The sequence below is a fragment of the Triturus cristatus genome, chromosome 2_2, assembly GCF_964204655.1.
Source record: "Triturus cristatus chromosome 2_2, aTriCri1.1, whole genome shotgun sequence".
Lineage (NCBI taxonomy): Eukaryota > Metazoa > Chordata > Amphibia > Caudata > Salamandridae > Triturus > Triturus cristatus.
In genome coordinates, this window is record NC_140582.1 from 1,038,681,414 (window position 1) to 1,038,699,863 (window position 18,450).

At 55.2% G+C, this 18,450-nt stretch overlaps 1 protein-coding gene across 4 annotated transcripts in view; it reads right to left on the reverse strand.

Moving 5' to 3' along the window:
* RGS12 (regulator of G protein signaling 12) overlaps positions 1 to 18,450 on the reverse strand; it is an 881,248-nt gene that overhangs the window by 434,973 nt on the left and 427,825 nt on the right. The gene's annotated exons all lie outside the window — the stretch shown is intronic.

Sequence of the window (18,450 nt, forward strand, 5' to 3'; positions counted from 1 at the left end):
GCAGGAGGTCAGACTTGTGTCTGTGGCAGCAGCATCCATTTTGTGATGCTGGGGCTCTGGTTAACTTTAACCGGGTAAGTAGGTTTTAACATGTCTTCTCCCTCTAGAAGGGGGGAATAATATCCTCATTGCCAGCAACGGTATGGGGGTATTATTCCAAAGTGTTAGACACCTTACACGACATGTTTTGATAAAGCCAAACCATAGTTACCATAACCGTTTAAGATTATACGGTACTTTAAGAGTATATGGTAGGCTATATCATAGAACAGCTATAAGGACTTGGTTCCGAAAGCTGCAGACAGGCTCAGCTCATGCTAGAGCACCATCTCACATGTTACCAAGCACTCTGCCTCCAGGATTGTTAAGGCCTGCCATAGGAGTGGCTGATAGGTACACATGTGTCTATATACAAGGTGGGTATAGGAATACTACACCTAAGCAAGGGGTGATTACACGACCTTGCCCCAGCTGAGTGATCAGCCAGTTGTGTCATAATGGAAGGCCAGGCCAGGCGTGGCATAATACATGCTGCAGCCCCTGGTAGGCCTAGGGTACACCTATGCCCTGGGTACCTAAGGTACACTGTACAGGGGCCAATAAGGTGATCCTATCCAATTGGGTTATGCACCTAAAGTACATAGTATTAGTTTAGAGAGACAACAGATGGGCTGTGGGTCTGATTAGCAGGCCCACAGCCATATCTAAGTCGAAAACCAGTGAAGCAAAAGCAAAAAGTGGGGGTGAACATAGAAAGCAGACCCTACTCTCCTACACAGGAGGTCGGCTGTAGTCTGGAGGTGGGAGACGACTGTTCGGGGCGAGCTCCCCTTCAACAACCAGTCGTTGAGATGGGGAAGACTGGAACCCCTAATCTGCGCAGATGAGCTGCGACCACCGTCATCACTTTCGTGAACACCCGAGGAGCACTGGTGAGGCCGAAGGAGAGCACGGTGAACTGAAAGTGCTCATGGCCTACCGTGAACCGCAGGTAACGCCGGCAGGACGGGGCTGTGGAAGTAAGCGTCCTGCAAGTCCAATGCTACCATCCAGTCTCCAGGGTCTAGGGCAGCCAGAACCTGAGCTAACGTCAGCATCTTGAACTTCTCCTTCCGGAGGAAGGCGTTGACGCTCCTGAGGTCCAAGATAGGACGTAGGCCCCCTTTGCCCTTCTTGGGAACCAGAAAGTAGTAGGAGTAACAACCCCGACCTACTTCTAGGTCAGGAACGCGCTCAATGGCCCCCTTGGCCAAGAGGGCTGTAACTTCCTCCTGCAGAAGTCGCAAGTGATCCCCCGACATGCGGTGGTACTGCGGTGGCATGGCTGGAGGGGTCGCCTCGAAGGGGAGGGAGTAGCCCCTTTGGACGATTTGCAGCACCCACCTGTCCGACATGATGGTACGCCAATGGAGCAGGTGATGGCGAACTCTGCCTCCCACTGGCATGGAATGGGCCTGAAAGCTCGGACTAGGAAAGCTTTGAGGCAGATGCTGCGGGAGCAGATGTGGACTGACCGGCTCTCTGTCCCCCTGCTCCGCCACGGCGGAATCCGCGACCGCGTTGAGGCTGGTTCTGTGGCTGGACGAACGTGTGGGGGCGCCCCTTCCTTGGCCACGAAAAGGGCGAAAAGCGGAAGGTTGCTAGCGCTGGGCCGAGAGGCCCAAGGACTTGGCTGTAGCCCTGGAGTCCTTGAAGCGCTCCAGCGCGCTATCGGCTTTGTCGCCAAAAGGGTGACGGCCATCAAAGGGCATGTCCATGAGGGTGCTCTGGACATCCCCTGAAAAGTTCATGGACCTCAGCCAGGCGTGGCGACGAATCGCCACCATCGTCGCAATCGCTCTACCCAGCGAGTCCGTGGTGTCAAGTCCACATCGAATGGTGTACCGTGCTGCATCCCGCCCCTCAGCAAGAGCCTGGGCGAGCCGTGTCCTGGCCTCCTCTGGACACTGGGGCAGCACGTCCGCCACCGTATCCCACAAAGAGTGGGTGTAACGGTCCAAAAGGCACGCGGTATTAATGGACCGCAACCCCAGACTGAGGGAGGAAAACAGTTTCTTTCCAAACTGCTCCAAACTTTTGGATTCCCGATCCGGAGGTGGGGACGGGAAGACAATTTGGGACACAGAGGCCTGGATAACCTCTCAGGGGTGGGGTGTACTGACAGAAAGCTGGGGGTCGCCCCGAGCAGGGCGGTGGTGCCGGGCCACATTCCGATCCACAGGAGAGACTGTGAAGGGCTTGGACCAAGTGCCCATCAGAACGTCGGTGAAGGCCTCATTGAACTGCAGTAGATGCTCCGATGCTCCGAAGAGCTTACCGGTGGTTGAAGCACCTCGGTGAGGAGTTTAGTCCTCGCGGCCGCTGCACGGAGCTCCAGGTGTAGGGCCTGGGCCGCCCTGCGCAACATCACAGAATAAGCTGCACCCTCCTCCGCAGCCACGGAAGGAGGAGAGATGAAACCATTGTCAGGCGAAGTGTCTAGACCACTGGCATCCTCCCAGCTCGTCTGCCCAGTCCTGACTTAACTGGCACTGCTGTGCCAGAGGGTCCTCAGACCCCTCCCAGTCCTCCCCTTCATCCGTCTCTGGGTAAACAGGCAAAAAGGACAGAGCCGGGTCATAGATTAAATGCTCACCCATCGACGCCGGAGACGGCGCCGCTCCGACACCGGACCCGGACCGGGCCTGAAACTACGGACGGCGTCGGGAGCGGCACCATGGGGGTGGTCGACCGGGATCCAGGCCTGGATCCCACGGGGACCTGCGGCGCCGAGACCAAAGTCGACGACGGCGCCGGGGCAGAAGCCGCCGGGGCGCTAGGCCCCCCAGTCGGAACTGCGGGGCCCGATGGCGGAGCGAGACTCCTCATGGCCACGAGGAAGTCCTGAATCTCGCCCGGAGTCGCATGAGGCCCAGGGACCGGAGGGTATAGGGCCGGATGCGACTCCTGTGGCTCCGGCGGAGCCGCGCGTGTGGTGCCACCCGAACCCTCGGCCGAGTCGCGCGACTGGCAAGGGGAGTTCGAAGAACGATGTCCCTTCTTCGACTTCTTTTTACTGTGCCTCGACTTACCTGAATGCGAGGACTTCGATCCCGACGAGCGGTGAGGACTTCGACTCCGCAATTGGTCCCTCGACCTCCTCCTCGACCGGGACCTCGAGCGGCGCGGAGCCGACTGCCGGATCTCGAGGACATTGCGGGACCGCTCCCGCCTAGCCTTCGAGGTCAAGGCCGGGCAGTCGGGGCAGGGACTTGTCATCGTGGTCGGCCCCAAGGCAGTATAGACACCGATGGTGGGGGTCGGTAACCAACATAAGTCGGTGACAGACGTCACACGGCTTGAACCTGGGCATCCCTACCGGCACCAACAGTCGAAGTAGACTCGAAAAGAGAGACAAAAATGTCCAAAAAGTTAGCCAAAAAATTACTAAGGGTACGCTCTTCCCGGATCTGCGCTTACTAGCGCGGAAAAAAGAAGAACTGACGTCAGCGCACGAGGGTAGCGTCTAAGTACTCCGGCAACGTCATCCCAGCGATCATGACGACGGACGCGGAGTCGCAGACTATGCCTACCGACACGCAAGGGTACTGCTGACGAAAAATCGTTCCGGATCCAGCCTGACGCCTGGGGATATTCTAAGGTAAGGAATCTAACTAACGTGTTTCTTTGAGATAATGCTGTCACTCAAACTGCAAGAAAGCCATTGGCTGAAGTAGGCTAACCAATTGCCCCATAATGTATGGAGAAGCAAAATGTGCATAACAGTTGAACAGAATGAAGAAGTCTGATCTAAAGATTCTTCTATGTACGTATATATGTATGTAATTTTTGTTCAGCGATATGTTTGATTACTAGCATAACAACTAAAGCGGTCTCAGACCTTATAGAAAAACAAGCATTGGCATAGCCAATGGGTCTCGCTTTTGGGACCTTATAAGTATTTAGCTATGCAGCAGAATATCCTTGGTGCAACAACACCAACTGTTGCATGGCTAAACACTTCTAAGGTCCCAAATGCGAGACCTATTGGCTATGCCAATGCTTGTTCTTGGTGGCTGTGAGGAGGGAGAGATAGTTGGAACAGTTGATTGTGTCAAGTGTGGGGAAGAGATACCAACGGCTAAGTTTGGAGGAGCCGCAGGCACTTTAACAGCAGTCGCTGAGGACATCAGCATCGCGGGACAGCTCACTGTTTCAGCGAGAAGAGCCAGCCATGGAAGCCAAGTTTAGATGAATCTCTAACCTGCAGCAAGCAGTGGCTGGAGGGTTACCAGGGGTTCTGTGGTGCTCTAAGACTCTACTGCAGTCGCCTTTATTCTTCAGGGGCCAATCAGTGCACTAGCCTCACATAGTTCAAGCCCATTGCTGATGAATAATTGTCTATTTTTTTGGCTTCCTACATTTGAAGAAGTAACATGAATTTACTCCGACTACCCTCACCAAACAGCTAGTTAAATGCCTTTGCTCAGTGCATAATTTGAGCCGGTTGTTGAGTGGACACTCACAAAGGTGCTGATAGGGCCCTAGTAAAGAGTTGGATGCGTTGCATTCCAGTTTTGTGATTCCTGGTGGCTGAAGTCCCCTGTGATGGTTAAGAATTAGTCACGAAGACAATGGCTTGACAGGCATTACACATACTCAATTAGTAAGTTTACAGGTGAGTGGGGCTTTTTCATTCCCTTGGTTGAAAAAGAGGACTATGGTTAACTGCATATGGGCAGCATGGGTTCCCTGGATGACCAGCTGGCAGCCTGTGACTCTACCAAACTCTACCTGAATTGGAAATGCCATCTTATCTTAGAGAAATTTAAGCTTTCCTGTCATCACATTCCCTTTCTCTTTCCCCAGTACGACACCTGCTTGCATAACTTTGAGGTAGGTTTAGTGGTCTTTTGTGGGGTTTTTTAAACGTAGATGGAATGTCATTCTAAAGAGATCGTGTTTTTTAATGTTTCTGTTGCAGACACTTTGCCACCTTCCATTTATCTACAGTTTCATATTAGGTTTAAGTTACTTTCAGTTGAGTGTCAAACTTCCCCAACTCAAGGACAGGGTGGGGGCGCCTCTTAGAGCTTGACAGGTGGGATTAAAGCAATGGGCCATTGTTTATCAGCCTCTTTGAAAAGTGGCGTGCAGCTGTCTGGTGCAGAGATGGTATCCCTTGACCTTCAGAGGTTGGCACTAAATTTAGAGAGGGCATGGAAGAGAGATGGGGTGGGGGGAGGATAGGCGCACAGAGCTTTGGCCACAGAAATGTGAATTTGTAAGGGGAGACTTACAAAACAACATAAGAGAGAAAGATGCAAAGACGGTTAGCGATCGAAAGCGCATGTGTGATGTTACAGGTAGAGAGATAAAGGTAACGTGAGGCGGGAGAAGAAAGAAAACAACAAAAAAACATTAAAGAAGGAAAGACAGAGAGGCAACGAAAGACGAAAAGAGCGTGGGAGACAAAAAGTTGGTAAGGAGAGAGTGGGATGGGGAACGAGAGATGATGAGATAAGAAAAGAAGCAACAGTGGAAGGAAAACATGGAGAAAGGAAGGAAACGAAATGAGACGAATGAAGAACAGAAGAAAGAAAGGATGTTTGGAAAGAAGAAATAGATAATGCATGAAAGGATGGGAGAAACAAGGCAGGAAGAAAGGATATAATGAACAAAGGAAGGAGGAAACGAAGGAATGAGGGAATGGAGAAAGGAGGAAGCTAAAAGTAAAGATGTGAGTTAGTGGAAGGGGTATAAAGTAAGACAAGAAACGTGAGTGGTGGAAAAGTGAAAGTAGGCTGCGAGCGCGAAAGTGATCGCGGCTGTACACACTGCAAAGCTGCCGGCTGCGCGCGTGCACGGTCGCGTGAACGCAAGTGCTAGGCCAGCCAGCAGCACTTTGAAAACTCATCTACAAAAGTCTCTCCGAGCAGCGCATGCGAGACCTAAAAAGGAAGCGGGCGGCCTGGGTGAGAAGTCGTGCAAATTCATCACTGAACCACTCTGACAGACAGGGAATGCTTACAACTAGGATACACCTCAGAGTGCATTTATACACTCCTTTCTTTCATTTAGTCTACGAGGGGATGCACTTCTGAATAAGCATAGTGGCAAGCATTTACAAAATGTCTGCTTTGCTTTTCTTTAACTTGTAGAGAGTTACAAGCAGCGACAATCAGATTTGTAGGATCCTCGGTCGGGATATATAAGATTTAGATTCAGCAATCTCTCACCTCATTCACAAACAAAGACATGTATGGTGAAGGTACCTCCAGTCCCGCCATCTCCAGCACAAACCGCTCCAGTGAGGATGTCAACAACGCACAAGTTACTTACCTTCGGTAACAATATATCTGTAAGAAACATTAGTAGTGATAGATTCCTTATCTTAGAATTACCCCCAGGCGTCAGACTGGATTCAGAAAGTTTTCGTCAGCAGTACCCCTGCACGTCGGTAAGCATCGTCGTGCGGCTCAACGTGCGTCGTTGGCGCCGAGATGACGTCGCTGGAGCTACTTTGACGTGCCCACACACGCTGACGTCAGTTCTGTACACGAATTTCCACGCCAGAAACCCAGAGCCATGCAATAAACTGACCACTGGTGCCAGGAAACTAGGGCCCTGAAAGGGATGACCTTAACCCTAGAAATCAGTTCGAAGAACGGGGAGGATGGGTGGAGCGGTAAGGAATCATCACTACTAATGTTTCTTGCAGATATATCATTACCAAAGGTAAGTAACTTATGCATCTGAAAGAAACACGTAGTGATAGATTCCTTAACTTAGAATAGATAGCCCAGCAATACCAACACCGGTGGTGGGTCTGCGAACCAAGATCACACCAGAAAGTCCTGGAGAATAGAACGGCCAAAGAACCGTCTCTCTGGACCTGACTGTCAAGGCAATAATGCTTAGTAAAAGTGTGCAGCGAGGCCCACGTGGCTGCCTGACAGATGTCATGCAAGGGAACTCCCCGTCCCAAAGCAGTAGTGGCTGCCGTCGCCCTGGTAGAATGGGCGTGCAGCCCCACCGGAGGCTATTTTTTAGCCAAAGAATAACAAGCCTTTATGCACAGAACGACCCACCGAGAGATGGTCCGCTGGTGCATAACCCGACCTTTCTTGGCACCCACGTAGCCAACAAAGAGCTGCCCACCCACCCGGAACTGTTGTGTGCGGTTTAGGTAGAATGAAAGCGCACGTTTTGGGTCCAGACGGTGGAGCCTCTCTTCCTCTTTCGAGGGATGCGGAGGCGGAAAGAAGGTAGGCAAAGTGATGGTCTGCCCGATGTGAAAGGCAGTGACAACCTTCGGCAGAAAAGATGGACGGGTCCTTAGAACCACTTTGTCCGGCTGGACAGAGAGAAAAGGAGGTTTAGAAGAAAGAGCCTGGAGCGCACTCACTCTTCTGGCAGAGGTGATGGCCACCAGGAAAGCTGTCTTTAAAGTGAGAAGGCGAAGAGGACAGTTTTGAAGTGGCTCAAAGGGAGCACACATCAGATATGTCAGAACCATGCAGGAGCCTAGCGCGCATCCAAGATGGTCGCGTGAGCACAGGGCTCCCCGGACCCTTTCTGCTCCTCGGAATAAATCCTGAGAATATCCTGATTTGGTGTATGGAATCTGAGAGATGAAGACCAGCTGACTATATATCTCTTTTCAAAACTCTAATCGGACCTGGGAATCCTGAGTTATCGTCGCCGGAACTTTTGGGACCCACCCGACGGAGGTGGCCGGGGTGAAGGTGACCCGTGGGGCCGGGCTGTAATTGAACAACAGCGGCCTCAGCGCGGTGCCAGTTACCGATTCAGCACTTTCGGTTTCGGTTTTGGCCTTCAGGAGATCAGCTGGCGTGCGTGCTCGAGGTGGCGAGGTGCCTCCTGGGCCTCTGCCCGAGGTTTGCTTCCATCTGCTACTGGCGGGTCTGACGCCTCCGACCCCTACACCGACAGTTTGTGGTCCTTTCGCTGGCACCCGCGCACCCCTTGATCGGAGGTCCCATTGAGTGACTGCGCTCACATGGCGGGCAAAGGGGGTCCGGAGGGGCGCAAGACCAAGGCTTCACTGCGCGGGGGAGCGGTCCAGACCAACAACATGGACCGCTATACCCAGGGCAGGGGGTCCCCTGGCGCTGCTGGCCTTTCCCCGGATGCTGCGGGGGGAGGCACGACCGTCGCTGCGGAACCTTCCCTACAGGACATTATGGGTGCCATCGAGGGCATCAGGGAAACTATCGCGACGCAATATGAGGCCCTGGCCCGTAAGATCGACACTGTCGCGATCGACGTCACCCTGATTCGGGCCGACCTCTCTAAAACCAACGAGAAGGTCCAGGCCCTTGATACACGGACCTCCACCCTGGGTGCGGAGGTGTCGGATCTGCGGGCCGCGCTTGGGGACATTAGAGTGGTCAACGACCATATGGCCCGGCGGCTTGAGGACTTCGAGGGACGGGCCCGACGCAACAATATCCGCATCATTGGGGTACCGGAGTCCTCCGACAGCCGCCCGGTGGACCTCGTGGTCGAGGAACTTATCCTGCAACAGTTGTCCCCGGTTGGCCTAAGCAAATTCTTCGCTGTGGAGCGGGCCCATCGAGTTCCGGGCGGCCGGCCGCGGCCGGGGGCCCTCCCGAGGCCTATCGTGGCTAAACTGTTCCACTACAGGGACCGCGATGCTATTCTGCAGGCTTCACGGACCCGTGGCCCGGTCCGCTACGAGAACTCGACCATCAACTTTTACCCGGACTTCACGCAACTGGTCCAGAAACAGCGGATGGGATTCCAGGGGGTGAAGCGCCGTCTCCGCGAGCTAGGCCTGAAGTATTCGATGCTCTACCCGGCGAAACTTCGAGTGGAGCATGGAGAGCGGACAGCCTTTTTTGACACTCCTGTGGCCGCAAGTGACTGGCTGGACTCGCTGCCGGACGGGGGTGGCCGGCCCGGGCCCTCTGGGGGCACCGCAGGTGACGGGTCCCCTTAGACTGACCTTTGGTCCTTGCTTTTGCGGTTTTGCACTGTACAGTTGGGTCTTACTTCTTTTGCATACTGTGTTTTACCAGGACCCGTGAGGGGTGCGGGCGGGTTCGGGTCCCTTTCCTCCTCCGGGGTCTTTTTGTAGAATGGGGTTAGTGGGGCGACAGGCACACTGCAAGTTGGGGGGGGTCTTTGGCCCGCAGGGGTGCAGGGTGGGGGGCGTTGGACTTGGGGTGGGGTTGGGGGGGAAGAGGGGTTGTTTAGTTGTGTGTTTTTTGTTTACAGGGCGAGGTATTGATTTTTATCCATATTTGGGAGCGGTGCTGCGGGCTGGGGGCCTCTTGACCCATTGGAGGGGATGGGGGGAGACGGGTTGAGGCTTATGTCGTGGAACGTCAATGGGTTGGGGGACCGCATTAAGCGGGGTGTTGTACTGCAATATTTGCGTCGTTTGACTCCTGATGTGGTGTTTCTCCAGGAGACGCATTTGGTCGGCAATGTCTGCCATGCGATGAACAGGGGGGGATACCGCCTCGTAGCCCATTCTGGTTTCACAACTGGCTCCAGGGGGGTGGGCGTTCTCCTGCGAGCCTCCCTTCCGGTGGAGATCACGAGGATAGTCTCGGATGACAGAGGGCGCTATGTGTGTCTGATTGGGAGGTGGGAGGGGCAGCCCCTTACCCTGGTTTCAGTCTACGTCCCCCCGGGCCTCCAGAACTCCACCTTTACTGATTTGGGTCGAATGCTGCTTGACCTCCCGGACGGCCTCCTGCTCATGGGCGGGGACTTTAATGCTGTGGTTTCGGGTGAACTGGATCGTCACCCACCGAGGACCCTCCCCGCTGCCCAGTCATGGCTGGGTGGGATGTTGGAGACCTTCGGCTTGGTGGATAGTTGGAGACTAATGCATCCGACCCAGTGCCAGTTCACCTTTCATTCGGGGGCGCATGGGAGTCTCTCCAGGTTAGACTACTTCCTTATGCCCGCGGCGCAGACTGGTCGGATTCGAGAGGTCAGACACCTGGCGCGTGGTATCTCCGACCATTCTCCGCTGTGGCTTGTCTTTGACACCGGGTCGCGGTCCGCAGGGCGGATAGCTCCCATTAACCCCTGGTACCTGCGGGACCCTGTGATTCGTGACAGCCTGGTTAAGGCCATGGACCAATACTTCAGTGAAAACGAGGGGTCGGTGTCGTCTGCGTTGTCCCTTTGGGAAGCCTTTAAAACTGTTATACGTGGACACGCCCTCGCCCAGATAGTGGTGGCCAAGAAGGTTAGGAGCGAGGCGGTGGTGAAGCTGGAGACTGACATCTCGGGGCTGGAGTCGGCCTTGGAGGCGAATGTTACTCCGGACGGGCTACATGCCCTTAGCCTGAAATAGTTCGAATATAGGTCCCTGGTCACTGACGCGGCCAAAACTATGTATAGGGAGCAGCAGGGCCGATTGTATGACGCGGGGGACAAGGCGGGAAAGTTGATTGCATGGCTGGACAAAAAGGAGAGAGTGAATCGTGTGGTCCCCGAGTTGCGTGCTGCGGATGGTGTGTGTGTGACTGAGCCGGATGAGATTGTGGAATGCTTCGCTGACCACCTCCGGGCGGTGTACTCCCCGGTGACTGACAGAGACGAGGATGACTCTCGCCTCCTACTGAGAGATATTGCTCTGCCCGGCCTGTCCGTTGAGGACCGGGAGCGGCTGGACGCCCCCTTATCGTCGGATGAAATAGCGACCGCGATTCGTTCCCTTCGCTCGGGCAAGGCTATGGGTCCTAATGGTCTGCCCATTGAACTATACAAATTGCGTCCTGATAAGCTTGCGCCCTTCCTCAGCCGCATGTTCCGCGACTCTCTTGCGGCGGGTTCCCTCCCGGCCGACCAGCGCTTGGCCACTATAGTCGTTCTCCCCAAGGAGGGCAAGCCGCGTGACCGCTGTACCTCTTACCGGCCTATTTCACTGCTCAATGCGGAGCCTAAAATCCTGGCGAAAGTCCTGGCCAATCGATTGTTGAGTGTCGTGTGCGACCTTATTCATCCGGACCAATGCGGCTTTATCCCGCACCGCAACACCGCTCTTAACTTGCGGCGTCTGCACGGGGTCCTCGCCAGGGCGGAGCTCCTCACCGAACCGGCCGTGCTGGTTTCTTTGGATGCCACGATGGCATTTGACACTATTGAGTGGCCATTCCTCTGGGCCGTCTTGGATAAATTCGGCTTTGGAGAGGGATTTATTGGCTGGGTGAGGCTCCTTTACACGGGACCCATGGCTCAAGTGGTGGTGAATGGGCGGGTCTCTCGGCCCTTTGCCCTCGGCAGGGGCACGAGGCAGGGGTGCCCGTTGTCCCCGTTGCTTTTTGCTCTCGCCCTGGAGCCACTCGCTGCCTGGCTCCGTTGGGAGCCCTCGCTTAGAGGGATCCGGTGGGGCCCGGGCTTTGAAGATCGGGTCTCGCTGTATGCGGACGACATTCTCCTGTATCTCACCTCACCGCGGCAGTCACTCAACGTCCTCTTTGACGTTCTGACCTCCTTTGGGAACAATTCGGGTCTCACGATCAATTGGTCTAAATCCTGCGTTTATCCCATCGCTGGTGGTCCTCCTCTCCTGCCGCCTCGGCTCCCGATTCAAATATCTCTGAGCGGCTTTAAGTACCTGGGGATATACGTTTCGCTGGACCCGGTGGCTCGCTACGAACAGAATCTTCTGCGTCCACTTCGGCGCCTGCGTGAGGACACGGCCCGGTGGTGCAGGCTGCCCCTGTCCCCGCTGGGTCGGGCCGCGCTGTTTAAAATGATGTCCCTTCCCAGGTTCCTCTATGCACTCCAGAACTCCTTCGACGTTATCCCAGTGGCCTACTTTCGGGAGGTGGAGAGCCTGCAGAGGAGACTGGTGTGGAACGGCCGGGCGCGTATTGCTCTTGCCAAGCTCACTCTCCCCTGGTATGACGGGGGCATCGCGCTTCCTGACATTCGCAGGTACTATTGGGCCTCGCAGCTATCTGCCATTAACCACGCCACGTATGCGCCCGGCTTGAATCCGGCGTATGAGATGGACAAGTTCCTGCTTCCCGGCGGGAACTACAACAGGGCACTTTATTCCCGCCTGGCTGACCGGACCCTTACGGGTCCTACTAAGATTGCTGTGCGGACCTGGAGGGCTGCCACTGCGGCCATGGGCTGGAGTGAGCGAATGACATGTGCTACTCCCTTGTTTGCCTCCGACCGCCTGGGCAGCTTGTGGACCACCAAGGGGTTTGACCAGTGGGACACGATTGGTATTAGCAAAGTGGGAGACCTGTGGCACAAGGGCGCGGTCAAGACTTTCGCGGTGCTCCAGGCCGAATACGAGCTGACCGACAGGGAGTTCTTCCGCTACGCCCAGGTTCGACACGCCCTGCTCTCGGTCTTCGGGGAGGGGACCAAGATCCCTGTTTCCTCGCCCCTCGAGGACCGCGTACTTGACGGACATGTCCCTGATAGTACTATTTCTTTAATTTATAAAAAATTGATTAATCACCGGGCGGATCTCCTGGTGCGCCTTCGGGAGGCTTGGACTGGGGAGGGGGTCGAATTGGACGACGAAGACTGGCAGTCTGCACTGTCGTCCCCCAAGGAGGTTGCCATTCCGGCTCGTCTCCGGTTGGTACAGCTCAAGATTCTCCACCGGGTGTATGTTACGGGTCCGCGCTTGGTCGCGATGGGATTTTCCGACGACGGGCTCTGTAAACGAGGCTGCGGGCTCAGCGCCACCTTTCTTCATATCCTTTGGGAGTGCCGCGAGGTGGCGGACTACTGGCGCCGGGTCCACACGGTTATGGGACAGGTCACCGGGGTTGTGCTGCTGCCGGAGGTGCGTCGCTGTGTCCTGAATGTGTGGGAGCCCAATGACTACAACGCGGCTCAGACTCGGTGGGCGGCCCTAGGGAACATGATTGCCAAGAGGGATATAGCGCAACTTTGGGGCGCTCAACGGCCGCCCACCGTGTCAGTATGGAAGGAGAATATGGACTGGTGTATGTTTCGGGAGAAGACAGTGTATGTGGCCCGTGGCAAGCCGGGGGCATGGGGTAGAATTTGGGGTCAATGGAATGCGTATCGCGGAGGCATCTGTACGCCCCCCCTGGTAGACACTGATACCGCCATGTCCCCCTGACCCTTGACGGCTCCTGGCGCTTTTTGTAACAACTACATATGGACGTTCATCTCCCTTGACCCCCTTCCCCCCCCCCTCCGTCCCCGGCCTCCCGGTACTCCTCTCTTTAGCGGATTGCTCAAATGTTCTGACTGGAGTTTCCCGGGGGGAGCCTGAACCGCACTGGTATCCCTCGTAACTCGCCTTTTGTTTTTATTGTTTTTCCTTTTGTTTCTGTTCTTGTTGGACTGACACTTGCTGTTCTTCGAGAACTATCTTGAGCCACTGCGGGGCAGTGCCCTGGGAACGGACTGCAGCCTTGATATGTGTATATTTCCTTATGTACCTAGCGGCCGGCCCGGGTGGTTGTAGGCCCATACTTGTAACCGAATTATTGTTCAATAAAAACTTTTTCAAAAAAAAAAAAAAAAAAAAAAAAAAAAGATATGTCAGAACCAGGTTCAAGTCCCACTGAGGCATTATGAAAGGAACAGGAGAGAAAAGATGATTAATGCCTTTTAAGAATCTATTTACAACAGGGGACTTGAAAAGGAAAGGCTGATCTGGAAGCCGTAAAAATGCTGGAATGGCCGAGAGATAGCCCTTGATAGTGCCCAGAGCCGAGCCCTGCTGGGCCAAAGAGAGAAGGAATAGAAAGACCTTTGAAAGAGGGGCAGAAAGGAGATCCACAGCCTTTGTTGTGAACCATGCCACAAACGTATTCCACTTACAGGCGTATTCCTTCTTAGTGGAGGGACGCCTGGCTGCCAAGATTACATCACAAACTTCGGGAGGCAGGTCAAACGACGTCAACTGCAGCCGCTCAATCTCCACGCAAGAAGGTGGAGGCTGGACAGGTTAGGGTGAAAGACCGTCCCCTGTTGCTGCAACAGAAGATCCTCCCGAAGAGGCAGTCGGATCGGGGGATCAATAGCTATGCTGAGCAGCTCAGGATACCATACTCTTCGAGCCCAGTCTGGAGCCACAGAATGACTTGGGCCCGGTCGCGTTTGATCTACTTCAGCACTCTGGGTAGAAGTGGTATAGGCGGAAAGGTGTATAGTAGACCGCAACTCCACTCGCACCGAAAAGCGTCGCCTAGCGAGTGCCGCCTTGGAAATTCCAACGCGCAGGACTGATGACATTGTGCGTTCTCTTCGGTGGCGAATAGATCTAACCAAGGCTCTCCCCACTGCTGAAAGAGACCTTACGCTACGTCCGAGTGCAGACGCCATTCGTGATCCATCATGCACCGGCAGCTGAGTTTGTCCGCCCTGGCGTTCACAGAACCTGGCAGGTGTTGAAGCACCAGGAAAATGCCCTGATGTTCCAGCCATGTCCAGAGACGCAGACCCTCCTGACATAGGTTCCACGACCCCACCCCGCCCTGTTTGTTGCAGTACCGCATGGCGGTGATGTTGTCTGTGAACACCTGCACTACTCTCCCCTTGACAGAAGGAAGGAATGCTTTCAGTGCAAGTCGGATAGCCCGAAGCTCCAGAAGATTGATATCGAACCGGGACTCCACCGGAGACCAGAGTCCTCTGAACTCCGCCTCCCCCATGTGGCCGCCCCATTCCAGAAAGGACGCGTCCGTCACCACTGTGTGTTCCGCTTGGGGAAGGGAGAGGGATCTGCCATTGACCCAATCAAGATTCGTGAGCCACCACTGCAATTGTTGTTGAGATCTGGACATGATCGGACAGGTTGCCCTGATGTTGTGCCCACTGGAACTTCAGGTCCCACTGCAGAGTCCGCATATGCCATCTGGCATGATCCACCAACAGGATGCAGGAGGCCATCAGGCCCAGTAGCCGGAGGGTCATCCTGACCAAAACCCGGGTTAAAGGCTGAAAGATCGGAATCATAGTCTGAATATCCCAGACTCGCTGCTCGGGAGGATAAACCCAAAACTGCGCCAAATCCAGAACCGCTGCGATGAAGAGGAGCTTCTGAGAGGGAATCAGGTGCGACTTCGGTACGTTGATGGAGAACCCCAGCAAATGCAGGAGGTCAGCCGTAGTCTGGAGGTGGGAGACGACTGCCTGGGGCGAGCCTGCCTTCAACAACCAGCCGTCGAGATAGGGGGAAGACTGGGACCTCTGATCCGCGCAGATGAGCTGCGACCATCGCCATCACTTTCGTGAACACCCGAGGGGCGCTGGTAAGGCCAAAAGGGAGCACGGTGAACTGAAAATGCTCGTGGCCTACCATGAACCGCAGGTAACACCGGTGGGCCGGCAGGACGGGAATATGAAAGTAAGCGTCCTTCAAGTCGAACGCTACCATCCAATCTTGCGGGTCTAGGGCAGACAAGACCTGAGCAAGTGTTAGCATCTTGAACTTCTCCTTCCGGAGGAAGCGATTGACGTTCCAAAGGTGACGGATAGGACGCAGACCCTTGTCCTTCTTGGAGACCAGAAAGTAGTGGGAATAACAACCACGACCTACTTCTGGCCCAGGAACGCGCTCCATGGCCCCCTCGGCCGAGAGGGCCGTGACTTCCTGCTGCAGAAGCGCAGGATGGTCCCCCGACATTGATGGTATTGAGGTGGCATGGTTGGAGAGGAAGTCTCGAAGGGGAGGGAGTAGCCCCTTCAGACAATTTGCAGCACCCACTTGTCCAAAGTGATGTTGCGCCAGTGGGGGGAGATGGTGAATTCTTCCGCCCACTGGCGTTTGATGGGCCTGAAAGGTCGATTAGGAAGGCTTTGCAGTGGATGCTGCCGGGGTTGGAGGTGGACTGACCTTCCAGCTGGCCCCCTGAACTGCCTCGACGGCTCCCTCGTCCATGGCCGCGCTGCTGCTGTTGCTGCGAACGTAGTGAGGCACCCCTTCCGTGGCCACGAAAGGCAGAAGGGGGAGGAGGCCGAGTGCCCGACAGGCCCAAGGACTTGGCCGTAGCCCGTGAGTCCTTAAAGCGCTCCAACGCACTATCTGCCTTACTGCCAAAAAGGCGAATGCCATCAAAGGGCATGTCCATCAGAGTGTTCTGGACATCCCCCGAGAAGCCAGTTCTCAGCCAGGCGTGCCGCCTAAGCGCCACCGTCGTGGAAATCGCCCTGCCCAGCGAGTCGGCTGTGTCAAGCTCACAACGGATGGTGAACTTAGCTGCATCTCTCCCAGCAGCAATAGCTTGGGCGAGTACTGTCTAAGCTGCTCCAGCTTCTTGGATTCCCTATCCGGAGGTGCGGAAGGGAACGCGCTCTGGGACGCAGAGGCTTGGACAACCAAGCTCTCAGGAGTGGGATTTTGGAAGAGGAAGAGGGGGGGGTCGCCCGGCGATGGCGTCGGGCCACGTTCCTGTCCACAGGAGCCCCTGTGTTGGGCCTGGACCAGGGGCCCAAAAGAACGTCAGACAGTGCTTCATTAAAGGGCAGCAAGGGCTTCGAAGAGGTCGCCGCCGGCTGGAGCACTTCTGTCAGGAGGTTAGTCCTGATGGCCACTGTAGGGAGTTCGAGGTGGAGGGCCTCTGTCGCCCTACGCATCACCACTGCGTAACTGGCTCCCTCCTCGGTGGCCACGGTAGGAGGAGACAGCATGCTAAGGTCAGGTGAGGTGTCAAGACCACTGGCATCCCCCAAATCCTCTGCCCAGTCCGGGTCAGAAGCACAGTCTTGTGTGAGAGGGTCCTCAGACTCCTCTCAGTCGTTCCCTTCCTCCGAAGTCTGTGGAACAGGCTGAAAATACGGAGGACGGACATAGGGAAAAAATGGCCCCATCGGCTTCGGAATCAGCGGCGAGTGGCGCCGATCTTGCACCGTGTCCGGTTCAGGGCTGGAACTGTGGACGACGTTGTCCCGCGGAGCAGGCGACGTCGGAGGTGGTGCCGGTGGGGTTGACATCGACCGGGGTCCGATCCCGGATCCCAGGGGGTCCTGCGGCGCCGGACCCTCCGGCGATGGAAGGACAGGACCCCCAGTTGGGCCCGCGGGGCCCATAGGCACACCGGCGGGGCCAGACGGCCCAAAGAGTCGGGCCATGGCAGCAAGAAACTCTTGCACCTAGGCAGGCGTCGCCGACAGACCCGGGAAGGACGGGTAGACCGGCGGCGACGTCACAGGCTCCGTCGGAGCCGCGGGGGTGGCACCACCCGCACCCTCAGCCATGTCGCGCGACTGGCAAGTCGAGGAGCGACAACACTTCTTCAACTTCTTTTTGGAATGCTTTGACTTACCTGACCCCTAGTGTGAAGACTTCAGAAGAATGATGGTGACTGCTTCGCGACTGGTCCCTCGACCTCCCACGGGACCGGGACCTTGAGCGGCGCGGAGCCGACTGCCGGACTTCCAGTAACTTCAGGACAGCTCCCGCAAAGTCTTCGGCGCCATGGCCCAGCAGTCGGGGCACGACTTGGAGTCGTGGTCGTGCCCCAGGCAGTAGAGACACACGCGATGTGGGTCAGTCACCAACATCATGCGTTGACAGTCCCCACAGTTCTTAAATCCGGGCATCTCTACAACACCAGGAGTCGATAGACTAGAGAAAAAAGAGACAAAAGGCCTCAGAAAAATAAATCAGTCAAAAAATGACTGGGGATACTAGCTCTTCCTTGATCTGCGTTTAATGGCGTGGAAAAAGAAAGAACTGACGTCAGCGTGCGCGGGTGCGTCTAAGTAGTTCCAGCGACGTCATCCCGGCGCCACTGACACACGCGGAGCCGCACGATGCCGCCTACCGACGCGCTGGGGTACTGCGGACGAAAACTTTCTGGATCCAGTCTGGCGCCTGGAGGTAATTCTAAGGTATGGAATCTATCACTACGTGTTTCTTTCAGATATCACGTGATGCACCAAAATGAAGAATATTACTAGGACATGCTGGGACGCAGTTGCGTAACGCAAAATGACGGGGCTCCCCCTGTAAATTGTGATGAGGGCCCCCGTGGTTCCCATTGACCCTCAGCTGAAGGGTTGGGCCCCAACTCCACCGCAGAGGCCTGCCTTATGCCCCTGCTGGGACACTGGACTGCGATGAGGCTAATGATAAAGCTCTTTTGCAGGGGCTAGGAAGTGGCAATGGATAATAGAGTGATGTGTAGGGTCAGCTCTTTGTCAGGGGTCGTTTTTAACAACTAAGGGCAGGCCCATACGAAAACGACACAGGATTCATGGGTACATATCTTTTCACCTCAATACTCTGTTACAATCAGCATATAGTACTGAACAAAACGATGAATCCCAGGGCGCTTTAATCACAACAGAATCTTTACACTGTAACGTGGTAGCCTTAACAAGCCTAACTTCGTGAGAAGGTAAAACGTTTCTTTTCCACTACATTAAGATATGTTCTGATATTACTGTGGAAGAGTACACAAAAGACGTACCATTTATGACGCGTATGGTATGGAAATCACAAATTGCACG